General features: G+C 47.2%; 1 protein-coding gene and 2 pseudogenes across 3 annotated transcripts in view; all 3 read right to left on the bottom strand.

Annotated features, from left to right (window-relative positions):
- Positions 1 to 15,082, bottom strand: part of Lhfpl2 (LHFPL tetraspan subfamily member 2) — a 148,034-nt gene that overhangs the window by 9,346 nt on the left and 123,606 nt on the right.
- Snrpn-ps5 (small nuclear ribonucleoprotein polypeptide N, pseudogene 5) lies at positions 178 to 1,139 on the bottom strand (annotated as a pseudogene).
- On the bottom strand, positions 1,160 to 1,369 carry Snurf-ps1 (SNRPN upstream open reading frame, pseudogene 1; annotated as a pseudogene).

Below are 15,082 nucleotides of genomic sequence, written 5' to 3'. Positions count from 1 at the left end.
GCAGGTCAGGAAGCAGGAGCTGATGCAGAAGACATGGAGGGTGTAACTTACTGTCTTGCTCCCCTGGCTTGCTTAGCTTTCTTTCTTTCTTTTCTTTTCTTTTCTCTTATCTTCTCTTCTTCCTTCCTTCATTTTCAATTCAATTGCTCTATATTTATTTTCTGTAGTTAATGCAGTAAGAGGGGTCAAAAGCTTGCAGGCTACACAGTTTCACAAGAAGCATTTTAGGGGAAGAGAGGGTCGAGATTGAGCAACTGTACCTTAGGGTCTTGGTGGATGCATTTTTGGGGGAGGTGGGCCTCTAATTCCTGTTGAGGGGTCTCATTCCTGGAGGGGGCATGCCTATAGGTGTCCCTTGAGCAGGGGAAAGGCCAATTGGTGGGCCCATGGGTGGTCTCATACCAGGCAGAGGAGCCATAATGGCTGGAGATGGGGTCGCTCTGCCTACAGGTGGAGGTGGAGGTCCCTGTCCTGGTGGGTACTGGGCTGGAGCTCCTGCAATACTAGTAGTAGCAGCAGCAGCAGCAGGTGCAACAGTGCCTCTTCCCTGTTGGGGTCATGACCTGCTGGTGTGGGCCTCTAACTCCTTGGACAGGGCCTGCTAATCCAGCAGCAGCTTGGGGAATAGGTACACATGCTGGTACTCCTCTGCCAGCTGCTCTTCCAACCCCAGGGCCACCTGCAGCACCAGCAAGTGTCACACGAGCAATGCCAGTATCCTTAGGAGGTGAACCCTCCACAGTCATGGAAACCAAGTTCTCCCCACGTAGCAAGACCAGACCCAAAACCTGTTTTTCTTCACATTCTGGTTGTTTTGCATTCTCTGGCTTGATCTTCCTGAACTCATCACAATCACAGAGGATCAAATTCATACACCTGTCAAAAGCCTTAAAGGCACCAAATGAAGAGTCTTCCATCTTGCAGAATATATCTCATTCTATATAATCAATCGGCTGCAGCATCTTGCTATTCTTACCCACAGTCATGACTGCTGTTGTCAACATTAAAAATTCAAGATCCTTAATACTTGGGGGAAGGCAGTAAATAAAGGTTTGATTCGGGCTATTAACACAGTGTAAGCCTGACCAAAGTTTGACAAACAGGAGGTGGGTCCTGTTTTCCTTGACTCCTTCCACCATCTTGAAGTTCCAATATTGCTTTAACCACCTCTTGGTGTCTCATTTAAGAAAGCCTGTCTCAGTTCTGCCTGGAAATCCACCACAGGAACTTGCTGTTGCTGATAATGTTGTGGGTACAAGTGATACTCTTGGTTGCTCAATGAGGTTGTACTACGTTTGACCTGGACCTTGACCTCTAGCACGTGCTGTTCAGTAGTTCTCAAGTGTAAACAATCCCTTCCTCACTTCATGGCTTGCAAATCACTCCTCAGAACCAAGCATCAGGCATCTCCAGTTCCCTTTCTTCTCTGCTCAGCTTGCTCTCTTATAGAAAGAACCCAGGACCACCAGCCCAAGGACAGCACCACCCACAATGGGCGGGGCCCTCCTCCCTTTCATCACTAGTTGAGACAATGCCTTCCAGCTGGGTCTCATGGAAGCATTTCCTCAACTGAGGCTCCTTTCTCTGTGGTAACTTCAGCTTGTGTCAAATTGACACACAAAACCAGCCAGTACAACTTAGGTCTGCTTGAGGGACCATGGTCCTTCACGTAATTTCACACACACACACACTCTCCCCTCTCTCCTCTTTTTCTCACTTTTAAAATCTCAATTGTCCTTTATACCAAGAAATGCCAGAAAGTGTGTTGCTTCTGGTGGCCCCTTCATGTGAAGCCATAGGTGACTGTTCCCCCATGAGAGCCAGTGTGGCGCGCACAGCCCTGGGTCTCCACTTGTCCTGAGGATGTGAGCAGGTCCCAATGTCCCTGGGCGGGGTCCTTTCCTGACTAGATCCTTAATGTAGTCCCCAGCTGGGTTTTGTGGCAAGACCAGGATGAAGAAAGGCAGAGGCAATTTCTGTAGGCAGAAGATGAAGACATGGAGAATCCTCAGCTGTTGAGGACCTGTGCTCTGGCTCTCTACTTCATAGGACTGTGTCCCAGAAGGGTTTCATTGTAACTAAAACCTTTTCACAGTCTCCCAGTCTACTGGACAAGAAGGTTAGAAGATGGCAGCATCTGATGACCATGAGACTAAACCACCAACCAAAGAGTACACATGGACAGACCCATGGCTCCAGTTGCATATGTAGCAGAGGACGGCCTTGTCTGGCATCAATGGGAGGAGAAGCCCTTGGTCCTGTGAAGACTTTTTCCCCCAATGTAGGATAATACGAGGGTGTTGAGGTGGGATTGGGTGGGTGGGAGTGGTAGCATCTTTGTAGAAGCAAGGGGGGAGGAGTACAGCTGGAGGGGATAACATTTGAAATGTAAATACATAAAATATCCAATTTAAAAAAAAAAGAAATCCTGATGTCTGACTACCTGGGACTGAACACAGTCTGCTGGTATAAAACCCCTTCGGGGAAGTCAACTCTTTTCAGCCCTTCTTATACTTGACTGTGGAAAGACTGGACTCTCACGAGTATGAGGGGCACTGCTGTACTGAGTTGGAAGGCAGCCACCTAGGCTGTGTGGGTACAGAGGCACAGAACCAGAGGGAGCAGAGCAGGGAAGGGGGAGGCTTGGTGGCTGTCTTGCAGCCCCTCCTGCATCTTTTTTTGACACCTGCCTTCCAACCATTCGCAAAACTGCCCCACTGCCTCACCGCTGGCAGGCCAAGCGGCCAGACCCAGCCTTTTCCGTGTGGATTGTCCACTGCTTACACATGTTGTTTCCCATGCCTGATCAGGGAATGCTGCAGTCTTGCCCTGTGTAATGTCTGTGCAAGCTGGATCTCCACGTGACATTCCCGCTCCTCAGATGGCCTCCAGACTGAACACTGCATACTGACTAGAGACCTCAGTTTGCAGAGTAAACTTCCCAAGAGCAGGAATAACGGCTGCCTGTGGAACGCCACAGGAACACAGAACACTGAGAACTTCGACCAAGACATAATCTGGGGACCTAGTACGAAGCCACCGGATGCCCTAAAGTCCCCGGAGAAGGATGTACGGAGGGATGCCGCCATGGACTTGTCCTCTCACTGGCATCTTGTGGGGGACCAGTGCCAATGTGCGTGTGTGCAAGCACATGTGCCCATGTGTTTGTAGCAGATGTCAGTGAGCTTCATAGACTTTCAGCACCTCCAAGCCACAGCCATCCAAGAATTGAATCAGACCTCTTAGGTGGCCAGCTCTGGACTCATATCCACCTAGAGATGTCCCCACCACCCTAGTCCTGTCACCACATCCTGTTGGGATAACTTCTCTATTCTCCATTGTCCAAGGACCTTCCTGTTTGGTCCTTTGTCACACTGCTGTTTTTATCTATTCAGCTGGTACATGCCGAGTCCAACTGTACTTCATTTCTCTCAGCTCTGGGGATAAGGTAGTCTCTTGTGTGGGCCTCTAAGCTGCTTGAGCATATAGTAGTTTTATCCATTGTAGAATCACACACATGTGACACATGCTCTTAAGTATTTGTTGGCTGACTCAATCATAATCTAAGGAGACATCATAATCTGGTTTCGATCATAAACATGCTGGACACGTCATGATATTCCTGAGGCTAAGACAGTCATCAACAAGTAACACAGGAGGCAGCCTAACACCGTCAAATCGCCATTCCCTTCCCTTCCCAGGCTCTGAAGAAGCACAGGATGTGGAGGGGAATCTACTCTGTGTGGCGTTTTCCTATCTAGTCAGTCTGTGAATCAAGAGATCTTAACTTGAGCCCTGACTTAAGCTTCAGGCCTGGTCTGTGTTGATTCAGCTCAGCTTACATAGCAGACCACCATTCTGGGTTCATACTCCAAATGTCAAACTACCACAGATCAACTCCATCAGAGGACCGACTGACCTCCAGAAACCCACTGCATTCTGGGACACAGGTCAGAAGCTGTCCTAAGCCTGGGAGGGGTTTTCGCACCAACCATCAAGTTCAACAGGCGTTGTCAGTGCCAGTTAAAGAGCAAACGGAGACAGGACTGGAATTCCTGCAATGGATTTGAGCCATGTGCTGGTGTGCCCCAGGTTAGAGGGGCCCAGGCTCTCCCATTTCGGGCCCCTGTGCTTCTTCCCAGGACTTCCTACAGCCCATATGGTGAAGCCCCAGGCCCAGTCTTCTTCCTGATCTTAAGTGGCCCTGTGGCTCGCAGGATGCCCGGTGCTCCTGCCTCCAAGTTGGGACTACAGCTCTGCACATCCAGTGCAGGTGTGGACAGATGTCTGACAAGGAACCTGTCCGAACCTGAACTCTCGCATCTGTGCAAGCTCAAGTTCAATCCTTACCCCCTCAGCTCGACAGTGTCCTGTCACTTGTGACTCATCTTTTGTGCTCCTACCTCAGTGTCATGAACAGTCGGTCTATGAGGAGTACCTGCCGACCTTTGTCTTGGCCTTGCCGATGGCCTGGAGTGCTCTTTTTCTGAATAGCTTCCTGGTCAATTTCTTTTTTCCTTCTTCAAGGCATCAGCTAATCTTTGCTCCTCAGCATCCCCCGATGGCCTAATGTGGCCCATGCAGTTTCTCCATACTACTCCAGGATATCTGGGCTTTTAACCAAGCCCACTTCTGTTTCCCCATGAGAGCCGTCACTGGTGGTTAGCATTCTACACAATTTACTTCCCTTGTTTATTTCCCGTCTTTATCAGCTTGAGTTCCAATCCCATTGTGGGTGAGAGAACTGGCTGCAACTTTTGTGTCCCAGTTGCCTAGAACAACATCTGACAGGGAGTATGTGCTCACCGAATGGATGAATGAAAACCAGAGTCGTAAGATTTCACTGCCTTGTTACATGAAGCCACCGTGGGAAGTTCTTGCCAAGTTCTTGAAATAGCTGGAGGAAGACCTTCAGTTGATAACGCTAACCCCAGGGGTTGGCAGTTTGTACCAACAGGAAGCCTGTGTCGGGGCCAAACCACTGGCTGGCCTCTTTTTGTGTACTGAAATCTTTTCCCTGACTACAGGAAAAGGCTCTTGGTTGAGAGGTGCGCGCACGCGCACACACACACACACACACACACACACACACACACACACACACAAAATCAATTAACTAAATGTAATTGATTTTCAGGTATCTAGAAGCCAATCTCTTTAACCACAAAACTCAAACTTTCCAGTTGTTCCCAGCTGCCCATAGGAGGGCCAGGGCGCTTTGAGAGGGGAATGTTTGAAAAGAAAGCTGTGGGGGGAAAATGACAAGGCAGAAAGATGGCAGGATACAAAAGAGTATGACCTTGGGGTCCCTCATAGAGGGACTAGGCAAGGGCAGAGACTCACTCCTGCTCAGCTGCCTGAAGATAGTGGAATTCATAGGTGTGTGTGTGTGTGTGTGTGTGTGTGTGTGTGTGTGTGCGCGTGCATGTACACAGTAGAGGAAGATCATGTTTAGTGACTGAATTGTTAGTTCAACTGACTTAAGTTCACTAAACATAAGGGACCATCTAGTTCATGTTGGCATGAAGAGCATCCCTGTGTTGGTTAACATTTACCTGTCTGCTTCCCTCTTCTAAGTTTTCTTTTTCTGTAGTTGTCTTGTATGCCAATAGCCACAAAGTCATTTAGCAGTCCCCCAAAAGCTATCTTTGGGTCAACACCTGTTGCCAGGAGGCACCATTTTCTTGCACCAGTTCAAGGGGTTGACATCACAAAGACTGACTGACAAGGACACACCATTACTGATCGATCACAGCCAGCTCCCAACCCACTCTTGGTGGCCTAGACTGTTCCTCCCACAGGCATGGGAGCGCCCATGGAACACTCTGCAGTAAGGATTGAAGACAGGGTCACAAGTAGGCTGCCGCTATTCTGCCTTGGAAAGAAGAGACAGGCATGGAAGAATTTTAAAAGAAATTCAGAGGCAAGAGCTTTGAATAAAAGCTATGAGCAGGGGTTGGGGATTTAGCTCAGTGGTAGAGCGCTTGCTAGCAAGCGCAAGGCCCTGGGTTCGGTCCCCAGCTCCGAAAAAAAAGAAAAAAGAAAAAAAGCATATGAGCAAAAAGCTAGCAAATGGCTAGCCAACTACTAGGAGAACAGTGTATTTTCTTTTACTAAAACGAGGTCACTAGAAACACCACAAAAGGCTATAATCTGAGAATAAAGGATTATTCTTTAAAATGAATATATACAGGTCTATGACATCTCACCACATTGGCCTCAGCTTTCTGGTTTGCTGTGGACTGGCAGGGACCTTTGCAGAATACACTATACTTGTTCCCAGGCAGCAACTATGGATTCAGAGTTCTTTAGAGGATGTCCTGAAGGACCTGTGTAAGGCGGGGACACCTGAGGAGCCTGCATGTTTATGAGATAAGAGGGAAGGAGGCTGCTTTTGAGTTTTCTGTCTTCTTGCTCTGTAGCCACAAACTCTCTATAGTTGGGCCGCTTCTGAAAACTTCTGAGTTTATTGATAAAGCAGGCCAGGGTCTGCTCTTGATGTTCAGTGTTTCCCGGACCAAACCAGGAGTCAGAGGTCATCTAAGGAAAGGGGTTGTCAGCTGATGGCTGGCATATCTTTGCGGAACAATATTGTCTGCCTGTCAACTTGGTATATGATTAATAGTAACAACGGAAGGAGAGGAAAGGAGGAACTGGGTGATGCATCAGATGTTAATGATTAAAAACAATAATAAAAGGCTTGCAAGGAATGCTTACACCACCTCTCCAGGTGTCCAGGAGGCTAGCTCCTTCTACTAACAGCACTCGAAAATGTGCTTTAGTGTCAGGAGTGGGGATGGGAGGGCTCAGCCTAAATGGAATCCTCCGGGTAAAAGGACCTTAGCCAAGGCCCCAAGAGAAGTTGCTGTGATAGTTTATTGAAAACTAATGCCTTCCAATTAAGAGTCATCTGCCCTGAGAGGACATGGAGATACAATCTGTAAGGAAGATTGGGTCTCTCCATTGTCCAAGGCTTTCACGATCTTTCCCAGCATAGCCATAGCAGCTGTGGCAGCATCCGTAGCCTCAGCTTCCACTCTGTGCATCCCACAGATGGTCTTGTTCATTCTGTCCCAGTGATGGGAAATTATTTCCCATTCAGAGTGGGAACCTGTATATTAGCTGTGGGTGGGTTACTAGGAGAACTTTATGAAGTATTTAATAAGGTATTCATCCGTCATGAAAGACAGTTCCTGTTTGACAGTTCAAGATAAGCTTGCACAGGGCTGGAGAGATGGGTCAGTAGTTAGAGCATGTGCTGTATTTGCTGAGGACCTAGGTTTGCTTCCCAGCACCCACATCTGGCAGCTCACTGCTTCCTATAACTCCAGTCCCAGAGAACCCAATGCCCTCTTCTGACCTCTACATGCATATGGTCCACATATGTATGTCCACACACACCCACATACTTCTTTTCTTTTTAGTGCGGGGAATCAGTCCCAAGGCTTCATACATACTAACCGTGTACTTTCAGGAGTTAATACCCCTAAGTGAGTAGAAGACTTAAAAAACCCTGAAGTGACTGAGAGTAAAATCTTCCAGAAATAAGTACACTTCTGCCAGTGGGTCTCCAAGTGCAAATGTTAGATAATTCCTCAGCACACCATAGGTCACCGCTCAACACCGGGTCACCAGGATTGTCCTCTGTGACTGAACATACCCTTTCTGCAATCTGATCTGAAACTAGAGTTGTGGGCACTGGACTGCATTGTTTGTTTTTGTCTTTTTGCTTGTAAAGCAAACAGTGTTGAGGATAGAACCTTAACATACTAAACCAGTTTACTCCTACTGAGCTCTAGGCCCTGCCCTTGTTTTTCTCAGACTACGTCACCTACACTGGCCTGGAATCTATCATTCGCCTGCCTGAGTCCTGGGGTTACAAGTATGTGCAGTATTTTAATACTGGCTTTAAATTCTCAGTATGTGTATTCTTAGGGTACGTGCGTGTGTATGTGTGTGTGTGCATGTGTGTATGTGTGTATGTGCGTGTGCATGTGTGCGTGCATATGTGTTTGTGTATGTGTGTGAGTATGTGTGTGTGTGGTATGTGTGGTGTGTGTGAGTGTGTGTGCATGTGAGTATATATGTTTGTGTATGTGTGTGTGTGAGTGTGTGTGTGTATGTGCGTGTATGTGTGTTTGTGTATGTGTGAGTGTGTGTGTGTGAGTATATATGCCTATTTACTAAAGCATTCTTGGAAGAACATTATTAAATAATGAACTTGTATTTGCACTATAGCATAAAAGATATAGGTTGCTTTTAAAGTGGTTTTACAACTTTGGAAAATACTACCATTGCCTTAGCTCCTGAAACAGAGTGCCTAAACTGCTCAGGTAAACATTCAGAGCCATGTCTAGGCCATTCTTCCATAGCTTGCTAATGGAGGTTCAACTCAGAACATCAGCAGCTTCACGGTAGTTTATGTCTACAACGAAGTAAACACCACAGCAAACTCTTTTCACGTTCTATCTGCAAATCAACACTGTATCTGAATTTTAAGAGTGTTTGCAATTTTCCTCAGGCCCTTATAGCAGTTTTTGGGTTTGTTTTTGTTTTTTGTCTTTTTTAAAATGCATCCCAGTTGCTAAACACTAGTCTTCATGTCATGGTATGACTGAGCTCTTTATATATTATGTATAAAAAATATATATGATTATATATGATTCTCTTTATATGTATTTACATATATACTTATATCTTTGTATTTCTTTAGAGTACAGTTTATAAAAAGATAATTCTCTAATATATCTTGGACGCATACATTAAATTGCTTATAGAAAGACCCTAGTGTACAAATCTCTACACTTAGTGGGCATCCAATGATACCTCTTTGGATTGATGCTTAATTCTGGCTGCCTTATAACACATCTATTCTCCATTTTCTACCAAGTGATTACTAGACGCTAGCGAATTTGTATTCATCTGTGGCATCTTTTTTAAAAAAATTATTTCTACTTCTTAAGTGTGTGTGCATATATGCACATGGTACACATGGTGCCTTTGGAGAGGCTGGAGGTGCTGTGTTTCCCTTGAAGCTGGAGTCACAGGTGGTCGTGAATCACCCAATATGGGTTCTGGTAATGGAATTTGCATTCTCTGAGAGAGTAGCACATGCTTCTTTTTTTTTTTTTTTTTTTTTTTTTTTTTTGGTTCTTTTTTTCAGAGCTGGGGACCGAACCCAGGGCCTTGCGCTTCCTAGGTAAGCACTCTACCACTGAGCTAAATCCCCAGCCCCTAGCACATGCTTCTTAACCTAAGTCAAATCTGCAGGTCCAACCTGTGATGTGGAAACTACTACAGAGGTGCTGTCTGTGTAGAGAAACCAAGAGCCCCCACCCTGGAGGCCAGAAGTCTCCTGTGCCTGGCTTTCACCAAAAAGGAAAGCTGCTTTGTCCTCATAATTCTCCTTAAGTCCCCTTTCCCTGGGGAGACTTGAAGTTGCTTGGCAAGGCACTCTGCCTTCTTTCTCAGGGCTTTGTCAGTGGGAAAAAGTATGGTCAGGTTCTTCTTCGTCCCAAGACCCTCTTTGTTTCTCTCCTCTTTCTTAGTGATTTCATCCTTCTGATCTTGAATGAAGGAACAGGGAGAGGAAAATTGTACGTGGAGGCCGAGACCAGGCTGGGCTGTGCGTACCACCTGATGCTGCTGCTGTATTTCACACGATGGGGAAAAGTAATGATACCAGTTCCAGATGGCATCCATGGCTTATCTCACACCCACTCGCCCCTCATAGACAGATGTGAGTTCAGGAAGGTTAAACCTGGATGGAACTCGTGGTGTCTGATGTGCCCTCTATACCTCCACTCACTCATTCGAGTTCATGGGGGAAGACCAAGCCTCTCGGGCAATGGTGGTGTTTACATGCCCACTCACTCCTCTTACATGCACACTCACCTTCATGAACACAAGGCCTGGATGGCAGCTGGTTCTACACACAGCCGCTCACACTTAGCTTTGGTGTCACGGTCATCAAAGCCCCTTACGTCCTCTCACACTCTGTTACCGCTTTCCCTCTGCACAGTCTCGCCCCCTCTCTACCACTCTGCTTACTTCATGGCCTCGGCTGGGGTTCCCATGGCCACACCCTCCACTGCAGACCTGCAGAACAGCCTACAGCAGTCTGTCTGCTCAGAACGGACAAACAGCTCCTCACTGAGAATGCCCTGCAGGGCTGATCACACAGAGGGCCGACTGGAGTAGAGTATGGAATCCAACAGACAAAAAAAGAAGCTTGTGAGACTGGACTGGGAGACAGCAGACAGCCAAGCCCAGCATCCCTCATGGCAAATCCCAGCTGAATAGTCCCTGCCAACACCACCGAGCCAAGTTCTGAGCTCATTTGAATGGCTTCTGTCCCAAACCTGAGTCACCGGGGATTCCACGGACTTCCACGTTCACACTCTATGCATTTCCAAAAAACAAACTGCCTGATGTTGTCATGGAAAACCTGGATCCTTGCATTCTACAGTTTCAGTATGGATTGCATCCAGGTCACAACCTACGGAAGACAGCTGGCAAAAGTCAGCCCCGCTGGCCAACAAGCCAGCTTTGGTAATGGGTCCCAGAGGGATCAGAACCCATGTGTGCTGCTGTCTCTGCCAAGTCCCAGACACGCTCTCCTCCAGTGCACACGGGTCTGGAGTCTCTGCAGTCAGGGAAGTCTGAGCCGCCACCTGCAGTCAGACTCAAGTGAGGAGAAAGAGGAAGGAGAGAGGAAGAAGCTCTGCTCTCGTCTGCTCCTTAGAACCGTAATAGAAGACCCAACCGTCCAAAGCCTCAGGACGGCTCTGTACCTGAGCCCTACGGCCTCATTCCAGGCAGGCAATCCAGGAACCAGAGAGCAGCACCAGACAGAAAATCCAGGACTTGAAGACAATATGGCCAATTACAGCGGCTTATAAAAGGGATCGTGTAGGGTGACGCCATGGTGCAGCAAGGCCAGTTCATTAGATGAGAAGGAAGGGTAGGCTGGGGAAAAAGTCGAGGAAGGAGAGAGGAGAAAAAAGACGAAGATGGCGTCTACAGAGGACGACGGTTCAGATTTAGGTGAACTAGATCGATTTTATCTTGTCTAGGTGGGCGGTTTATATCTCTATCAATTCTAGTGAATTTATTGTGTGGATGAATCGTGGACTGAGAAATTGACATGTAAATCTAATTGCTAAATTACAAGTTTCTGGAACTTTGATTTTTACCGGGCTAAAGAGGACAGCGTGTGAAAGAAATGACTGAGAGGCAGTTGGAGCATGCGAAACTGGTTCTGTTGCCCATGCAGAGTGAGAACCATGCAAGGGCCCGCAGAACAAGGCGTGTGTGTGTGTGTGTGTGTGTGTGTGTGTGTGTGTGTGCACGCGCGCGCACGAGTGTGTCTGTGTGAGGCATGGAAACTACCGCCTAGGGGACCACTCGGCGAGGGCAGCTAAAAGAGAGACAGCCAGCAGAGGGCAGCTTGCCTGGTAGAGTAGCAGCCGGCGTGAGTGGCTCCGGCAATTGGGAACCAATAGAAAAATGTTCCTTTTTAATTTTTACCGCAACAGTATCCTGTTCCTTAGAACACAAAAGCTTGGTAAGAAAGCAGTAACTTTCACGATCACCACAGAGCTACCACCGTTTCCCAGACGTCAAACATCATGCTTGCCCTGCCAACACACTATCTACCTTAACCCTCAAGCAGCCTCCAGTTAAGCACTGTGATTAGACTTGATTACAGGCAGGCAGACGTGGAACTTAGAGGAATGGGCTCAGTTGGTCAGTGTCTCAGGCCTTCTGAGGTAAGGCTTAACTCCAGTGACGGCCAGAAGTGATTGCTGAACACTGAGGCAGGGATGTCTAGCTTCCTGGCTGCCAAGAGGTCAGGCCTTGAAACAAATCCTGCTATTTCGGTTAACTGTACTTGTTGCTTTTAACATAACAAAATTTCTGAGATGACAGTATCTTCCACACATAATTCTGAGGCCAAAATACCGATATTTTAAATGTTTTGTTTTGAGAGAGGGTCTCAATACGTAGCCTAGGCTAGACTTCTGATCCTTCTGCCTTTCTCGTCCAAATGCTCAGATTACAGATATAAACCAGCACACACAGTTCACAGTTTATATTTCTATATAAGCCTGTGGAATATTTATTTATTTTTAATTAATATGTCTCAGGAATATGCTTATGTCATCTCATAACTTTACATCCAGTCACTTTTTAAAGGGCCATTTTGCCATGGAGCAAGAAATACTAACTACCCCAGTGTGAGTGAGTATTGTACAGCTCTAACAAGAACTTCCTTGCTTCATGGTGAAGGGGGCGTCATAGAGGAAAGCTCCAGGGCAGCCAGTCATGTGGTGCTGAGGGTGGGACAGCCTCTGGCAAAGAGGCCAGTCACTATGTCTACACTGGTATGGTTACTTTTGTAGCCAAATGTTCCAGGACTAGGCTTGCTGCCTACAGGGGGCTGAGTGCCTGGGGTCAACCTTCATCCTAGAAGAAGGAACCTACTAGCCCTTCTAGCAGACATGGGAACGTGGGAAGAATAACTCCCTGGTATTTATCCTCACCTCACTGTGCTGTGCTATCAGCCTGGCTGTGGACAAAGCAGCCAGTCTTTTCTGTTATTTCAGAGCTTCGCCTTAAACCCATAGCCTCTAGAGAGCAAACTGTAGACAGGAGGGCTGTCCGTCTCGTGTCAATTTAAAACTGTGAGTAAGCTCAGAATTTCTGAAATGTGCCGAAGTCACAGGGATGGACAGAAAACTCAAATTTGACTCAAATTTCTTTGGGAAGCAGATGTTTGTAACTATCCTCTCTAGCAGGCTGGCCCATGAGGCATATATACATCCTCCCCAGCTCTTCACAGACCATCTATGAAGAGAGAGAAGTCAGAAAAATTCTCCGTCATGGATACACACACTGAACTCTCAAAAACGCTTGCTTGCCAATTAGGAGAAGCAACAAGAGCATAACAAGATTTGTTGAGCTAACATCCTCAGGGCTAGAGTTTGCTGGAATGGCCCTTGTTAATACCATACATGAAGCTGGATGTGATAGTCCATTGCCTGTAATGCCAGCACCTAGGCAGGAGGATTCCCATGTGTTCAAGTGAAGAAAAAGAAACATAAAAACATAAGAAGCTGCACCCGAACAATCTGTAAGACCAAAACATAAAGGATGTCTCTACTTTGTATCCAAAGACTAAAAAAGATGCCCTGGAGCCCAGACTGCTCCCCCCTCCCCTATGCTGTAAATGACCGCTGTTTTTTGTTTGCCGGTAGGTAGATATTTCTGTGAGCTTCTCAGGGTAAGAAGAACTCCTAGAAAGACACACCAGGAGTCTCTTGCAGACCAACTTCAAAAACCCCACAAGGAAGGCACAAAGCCATGGAGGGTCAACTGGAATTGGTCGGAAAGTTAAGCCCTACTTCCTGACTAACCAGTGGTCTTCGAGAGGATTACTGAATCCTGGGTGGAGGCTATGTGTTTAGTTTGACTTTTTAAAACACTTTGGTAACACTTCACAAATGTTTTAAGATAAGACACCGGAGGCAGTATGTCAGAGAAGAAAGCTGACAAGAAAAAAAAAAAAAGGACCCAACTCACTCCTTCAAGGATTCTGGGAGGTGAAACATCCAGGATATAGGCTTCGGATTTTATAAGTGAATCTAAAGGACCAAGAGCCGCACAGAATTAGAAGCCTAAGATGAAAACACACACACAGAGGTGAGATCACATTCCAGCCTCCCCACTTTGCACAGAGAGGTGGGGTGCTACCTGTCCCAAATTGAACCTGACAGTTAACAACAGCACTGACAGATGTAAGCCCAGATCTAACAGATTCTGTGAGCATCTGCATCTCCCTGGCCACTCACAGCGGATCCTCTCAGACAAATGAGTGCCTGTCAGGTGGAGAATAACCCTGTGGAGGCAGCCCAGGCTGCAGGGCAGGGTGTGTCACCTCAGCTCATGACCCCATCCTCAGTCACTGCTTACAGAGCCCCCCAAGGTTTGAGGGACAGAAAAAAACAAGTTATCTTATCAGCTGTTTGAGAAAAGCCCTGTCATTTGATCTGTTTATTTGAAAGCTGCCCCGTTGAGCTCACCACTTAGCTGTGAGGCTGAGGGTATCAGTTGATGTAAGCTCTGGGGCTTCCCACTCCCTAGATCTGGGGCTCAGCTGGTCTCTGCTGAAGAAGGGCCCAGGCCCTGTTTATGCAGTGCTGAGAGGGAACCACCTGGGCTCTTCAACATGGCTGAGGTAGATTCCTGTTCCTTCCACTGTAGCTGAAACCAACGGTACCCTGTTTAAAATGGGAATGTTCCCCATATTCATTCTACCTCTGGAGGATGTGTTCTAACTCAACTGCACAGAGGCAGTCCCCTTCAGCCTGGGCTAACTGCTGTTGTCTTGGGTCGGGGGTCTACCTTTCAACCCTTTGGGGGAACCTAGGTAGTGCCAGGGTCCACAGACCTTTTCTTAAAGGTCCAGGATCGCTGTCAAGAACTCAAGATTTCCCGCCCATTTCCAACAAGCTCGTTAGGGAGAAATATCCGAAGTGGAAGTTAGTTAGCTTGCATCTTCTGATCTAACTGCACGGAACATTCTGTCAGGCTCCAGGAGACAACTTAAGTGGAACATTATTAAACGCAGAGCAGCTGATGCTAATCCCTTCCCAGGAGGCTGGAGTCCTCCTGCCCAAAAAAGCTGAACTCACCAGGGTAGAAGGGCAACCTCTCTGCCTCTAACGAAACACGGGCACCAGAGCAAACACGGGCTCCAGGGCAAACACGGGCTCCAGGGCAATGTCTTTCCTTTTGCTGCAGTTAGGACCAGCTCCGACCAAACCCCTCAGATATGCCCTCACCACGCGGGCATGGGCACTCGGTCAAGGCACGGTTTTAGTTTAATGAGAAAAGCAAAAAGCAGGAACAAGTTAAACAACTCAGACTCAGAGAAAATGAGAAAAGCAAAAAGTAGGCACAAGTTACTCAAACAACTCAGACCCAGAGAAAATGAGCACGGAGGAGAGGCTTGCAATGTCGGATCGCAAGACTGGTCCTTTTTTTTTTTTTTTCCTTTTTTTTTCCGGAGCTGGGGACC

Source organism: Rattus norvegicus, chromosome 2 (genome assembly GCF_021556685.1).
Source record: "Rattus norvegicus strain SHRSP/BbbUtx chromosome 2, alternate assembly SHRSP_T2T, whole genome shotgun sequence".
Classification (NCBI taxonomy): domain Eukaryota; kingdom Metazoa; phylum Chordata; class Mammalia; order Rodentia; family Muridae; genus Rattus; species Rattus norvegicus.
Note: the sequence above shows the minus strand (reverse complement) of the source record. Positions and strands in the feature narration are given on the sequence as shown.